Here is a 6,032-nt window from a genome sequence, read left to right on the forward strand (position 1 = left end):
GATCTGATAGAGTGCCTGATGAACTATGGAATGAGGTTTGTGACACTGTACAGGAGACAGGGATCAAGAATCATCCCCATGGAAAAGAAATGCAAAACAGAAAAATGGCTGTCTGGGGAGGCCTTACAAATAGCTGTGAATGAAGAGAAGTGAACAGCAAAGAAGACGAAAGATATAAGCATTTGAATGCAGAGTTCCAAAGAATAGCAAGGAGAGATAAGAAAGCCTTCTTCAGCAATCAGTGCAAAGAAATAGAGAAAAACAACAGAACAGGAAAGACTAGAGATCTCTTCAAGAAAATTAGAGATACCAAGGGAACATTTCCTATAGAGATGGGCTTGATAAAGGACAGAAATGGTACGGACCAAACAGAAGCAGAAGATATTAAGAAGATGTGACAAGAATACACAGAAGAACTGTACAAAAAAAGAGCTTCACGACCCAGATAATCACAATAGTGTCATCACTCACCTAGAGCCAGACATCCTGGAGTGTGATGTCAAGTGGGCCTTAGAAAGCATAACTACAAACAAAGCTAGGGGAGGGGATGGAATTCCAGTTGAACTATTTCAAATCCTTAAAGTTGGGGCTGTGAAAGTGCTGCACTCAACATGCCAGCAAATTTGGAAAACTCAGCAGTGTCCACAAGACTGGAAAAGGTCAGTTTTCATTCCAATCCCAAAGAAAAGCAATGTCAAAGAATATTCAAACTACTGCATAATAGCACTCATCTCACATGATAGTAAAATAATGCTCAAAATTCTCCAAGCCAAGCTTCAGCAATACATATACCATGAACTTCCAGATTGTCAAGCTGGTTTTAGAAAAGGCAGAAGAACCAGAGATCAAATTGCCAGCATCTTGCTGGATCATGGAAAAAGAAAGAGAGTTCCAGAAAAACATCTATTTCTGCTTCATTGACTATGTCAATCCTTTGACTGTGTGGATCACAATAAACTGTGGAAAATTCTGACAGAGATGGGAATACCAGACCATCTCTTGAGAAACCTGTATGCAGTTCAGGAAGCAACAGTTAGAACTGGGCATGTGATAATAGACTGCTCCAAATAGGAAAAGGAGTACGTCAAGGCTGTATATTGTCACCCTGCTTATTTAACTTTTATGCAGAGTACATCATGAGAAACACTGGACTGGAAGAAGCACAAGCTGGAATCAAGATTGCTGGGAGAAATATCAATAACCTCAGATTGCACATGACACCACCCATATGGCAGAAAGTGAAGAGGAACTAAAAAGCCTCTTGATGAAAATGAAAGAGGAGAGTGAAAAGGTTGGCTTAAAGCTCAACATTCAGAAAACTAAGGTCATGGCATCTGGTCCCATCACTTCATGGGAAATAGTTGGGGAAACCGTGGAAACAGTGTCAGACTTTATTTTGGGGGGCTCCAAAGTCACTTCAGATTGTGATTGCAACCATGAATTTAAAAGACGCTTACTCCTTGGAAGGAAAGTTATGACAAACCTAGATAGCATATTCAAAAGTGGAGACGTTACTTTGCCAACAAAGGTCCATCTAGTCAAGGCTATGGTTTTCCAGTGGTCATGTATGGACATGAGAGTTAGACTGTGAAGAAAGCTGAGTGCTGAAGAATTGATGCTTTTGAACTGTGGTGTTGGAGAAGACTCTTGAGGGTCCCTTGAACTGCAAGGAGATCCAACCAGCCCATTCTAAAGGAGGTCAGTTCTGGGTGTTCTTTGGAAGGGCTGATGCTAAAGCTGAAACTCCAATACTTTGGCCACCTCATGCGAAAAGTTGACTCATTGGAAAAGACTCTGATGCTGGGAGTGATTGGGGGCAGGAGGAGAAGGGGACGACAGAGGATGAGATAGCTCGATGGCATCACCGACTCCATGGACAGGAGTTTGAGTGAACTCTGGGAGTTGATGATTGACAGGGAGGCCTGGCGTGCTGCAATTCATGGGGTTGCAAAGAGTTGGACACGACTGATCAAGTGAACTAAACTGACTGATATGAACACACAAGAAACTACAGAACAGAGTTTTGAACATTGTGATAAAACGACCGTGTCTATATGCTCAGAATATTCTCTCAGCAGTGTGAGGAGTGTGAAGAAAAGTACTAAGAAAAACATCCCAGGAGAAGTTATACAGTAGCTCAGGCAATAATAAAGATGGTGAAGATTACAAAGTATTAAAGATAAACATGGAATAATGAGGGCATATTAAATGTTTAAAGATAGTATTAATATTTGGTATTTGAAGGGCTGTTGAATGATGGGACTTAAGGAAAAGGGAAATATCATTGAAGACATTAATGACATTCTGGGATAAACTGTTAGGTGATTTTGATACAGGACTGAGACAGATGTCCCTGGAAAAGGAGGAGGATTTTCTGTTGTGTTTTTCTGAGGTTAGAGAGAAATTATGAAATTAGGTTTGTTCAAGTTTCCTATGAGACATCAAGGTGAGTTTGTTAAGTCAGATTCTTGGAAATCAAGAGAGTTTTTACCAGGAGCTGTACATTTTCAAATAATAATCAAATTCATGTTATGGGACTAGGTATGATCACTCAAGGAGACAATGTAATATATGAAAAAGAAGAGCCAAGAATTGAGCCCCTTAGAGGAATATTGACATTTTGAATGCAGACAGAAAATCTAAAACAGACCTATAAGTTGGAAAGTTCTTTCTGACACAAGAGAAAAACCAGGTGATTGTGGTATCACACAGGCCAAACGAAGAGAATTTTTCAAGGATGGTATTAACAACTGAAAGCCACAAAATGCATCTGAAAATTTAATTAGGATAATTTTTTAAAAAATGATGGAAATGTAGAAATTTCATCAAATGAAAACCAGAAAAAAAAAAGAAAATTAAAGAGTTCTTCATCTCTCTGTAAGTAAACAAAGAAGTTTGTTAAATAAACATTTAACAAATGAAAGGCCTGAAGATTTCTAAAATGAACAGCCCCTAGTTATTTGTCATGTCTGTTCACTTACTAACTGAAGAAGTTTCAGGGAGCTAAGTCCTCCAAAAAAGGCTGAAGTGTAGAACACAAACCCTCTGCAAAAAGCTTACAGATGCCTCTGTAAAAAGCTAGCAGGTAAAGAGATGTTCAACCCACAAAGGGCTCATATAATTAAATATAAAAAAATTTGCAGAGTATCTACTGAATTGATGAAATGCTTACAATACATGATGTTAAAATATGAGAGTTAAAACAAAACTTCATTAATTTCTAGTTATTTGCTTGTGTATATATTCATACCAAATGTTAATAGTCATCTCCTCTGAGTGGTAGGCTGATGCACAGTTTTTGAGTCTTTGCTGATTTCTTTATTTTGAAACTTTTTAACCATGCAAACATATTCAGGAAAATGTTTCAAGAAAAGTCTGCTCACAAAAGCCCATGAAATGAAGAACACAAATTGAGTGCTTTTGCACACTCAGTCTGATTCTTTGCGACACTATGGACTGTAGCATGCCAGACCTCTGTCCATGGAATTTTCCAGGCAAGAATACTGGAATGGGTTGCCTTACCCTCCTCCAGGAGGATCTTCCTGACCCAAGGATTGAACCTGGGTTTCCTGCATTGCAGGCAGATTCTTCACCACTGAGCCACCAGGGAAGCCACTGGAATACTGTTAGTTGACTTGTATGCCAAATTTGGAGACTCCAGTTGCCACAGGTATTGGGAATTAGGTGGTCTGGGGAGGATCTCTGGAACCCACAACTTGTGAAATGAAGATTCAATTTGAGGAACAAGGCCAATGTTCATGTTCATAAATGATCTGAGAATTTATACTTTTTTAAATTAAAAAAAACCTTTGAAATAAATTTTTACAAAATATTGTCATTGTATTTCTTTTTATTTTGTGGTTTTAGAATGTTATAAAACAGGACTACAATATCTTGGGATGTTAAAAGTAACAGATGCATGAAAGTTTTGCTAATAAAGCACGGGAGTAGTGAATGACAGGAAATTCATGATTACATCTTTTCACATAGTTCTCATAGCTTCACCACTAGGGAAACTGTCACATTTCTCAGTGAAGCCCCTAATTTTAAAAGAGCTCCTGCCAGCTTCCTTAATTTTGTTTTATTTCACCTGATAAAACTGGTATTTACCTTATGTGTTAGGAACAGTGTCCCAGTAGTAATTAAGAAAATGTAATGAACAGAGGTTGGTGGCAAAACATTTTATTGCTGAGTTTTGGTTATTTCTTTTCATTGTCTATCTGCTTATAAATTCAGAATATTGTTGGCACTTATGGATAATAGGATTTCTAATAAAAATCATAATATTGGGTAAGTAATATCTCATAAACAAAATTCATTGTATTTTTCAGTGAAACACAATGCTTAATGGTGAAAATCTCAAACCAGAATTCAGTACTCTAAATATCAAGTTAAAACATTTTCTTTTAAGTATTGCCCTCATTTATTCAAGTTAGTTTCACATTTCTGTTACTGTTATTTTACCTCCTTCCTCTCTCTCTCTCTATACATATGTATATATAGAGAGATCAGCTGAAACTATCAACTGTGGATGAGACACATATTGAAAAATACCACATACCATATGATAATGGAAAACCTGAATTTATTAAAAACAACAGAAATCATAATACATTTCATCTGAGTATTTTACAAACCAAATTTCATTTTAGGACACTCAAACAAGTAGTATACTGTTTAACTGTTGCTGCTGCTGCTGCTAAGTCGCTTCAGTTGTGTCCTACTCTGTGTGACCCCATAGACGGCAGCCCATCAGGCTCCCCTATCCCTGCGATTCTGCAGGCAAGAACACTGGAGTGGGTTGCCATTTCCTTCTCCAATGCATGAAAGTGAAAAGTGAAAGTGAAGTTGCTCAGTCGTGTCTGACTCTTAGTGACCCCATGGACTGCAGCCTACAAGGCTCCTCCATCCATGGCATTTTCCAGGCAAGAGTGCTGGAGTGGGTTGCCATTGCCTTCTCCAGTTTAACTGTGTTAGATGAGGCTATTTCAATGTTCACTATAAAATAAGTTTGTGGGATATTACAGGTTAAATGTTAACAGTTCAATATGTTTGATCTAAGAAGACATCTGGAAATACTTATTTACATAATTTAGTCATTACTGACTGGTGAACTTGTCAGAACATTTTCAAGAACTGTGAAGGTCTGGGCTTCTACCTTACTTGCAAGATAAGAAGTTAGCCTGCTAGGGTTTCATGGATTCCTGAGTCAGAGACAAATGACTTTGTTATTTATAGCACAGCAGGCAGTATGAACCTCAACATATTTACTTCAGTTCCCTTTGCCTTTTTATGTCCTATAAAGGCAATGAGAATGGGCCCAGACAAAGCCAGCACATGCAGTGGGTTGCATTACAATAGAGGAACCCTGAGTTTAGGAAATTCAAATTTATTTTTCTGGGCTGTAAGCATTCTTCTCCTTTGCTCCTATCTTCCAAGGCTGTGCACTGTACAAATATACTTGAAAAGATAGTCCAGATTAAAACACATTCTTTGCCTTCCCCTACACAACATTCAGACAGGAAATCACCCATAGAGAATAACTTTCTAAGAATCTTTTTAAATGATTATTTGCATTGTGAATCTATTAATAGGATTTCTCAAATTTAATTTGAAATGGAAATTGTGTATCTGTGTGTGTATGTGTGTAAAAGTTCTCTTAGATGTAGAAATCAAGAAAAAAATGAAATAAATCATTTTCCATCTCATATCTTTGAAGGGTTAATGTGGCCACAATAGGGAAAGCAGAAATGTGCCTGCAAACGGGATTCTTTGCCTGGGCCGAATGTGCTTGCAAACAAGATGTTCTGCCAAGGAGACTGGACACAGCCTTGAGTTTAATGGTCCCTTGCAAACGAGGGAACATTCCCTTATGTGATAGGAAGGAAGAAAGGGCTCTGGACAGACTCTGCAGTAAGCCGGAATTTCACTCCCTTCTGCTGTACAATAACATTTATGCACATGCGCTATACTGAAAAGGCTTAGTCATACAGTCTGGAATCCTGCCGAGGGGGGCTATATAAAAGTAAACC

Source organism: Ovis canadensis, chromosome 6, assembly GCF_042477335.2.
Source record: "Ovis canadensis isolate MfBH-ARS-UI-01 breed Bighorn chromosome 6, ARS-UI_OviCan_v2, whole genome shotgun sequence".
In the NCBI taxonomy this organism is placed as follows: domain Eukaryota; kingdom Metazoa; phylum Chordata; class Mammalia; order Artiodactyla; family Bovidae; genus Ovis; species Ovis canadensis.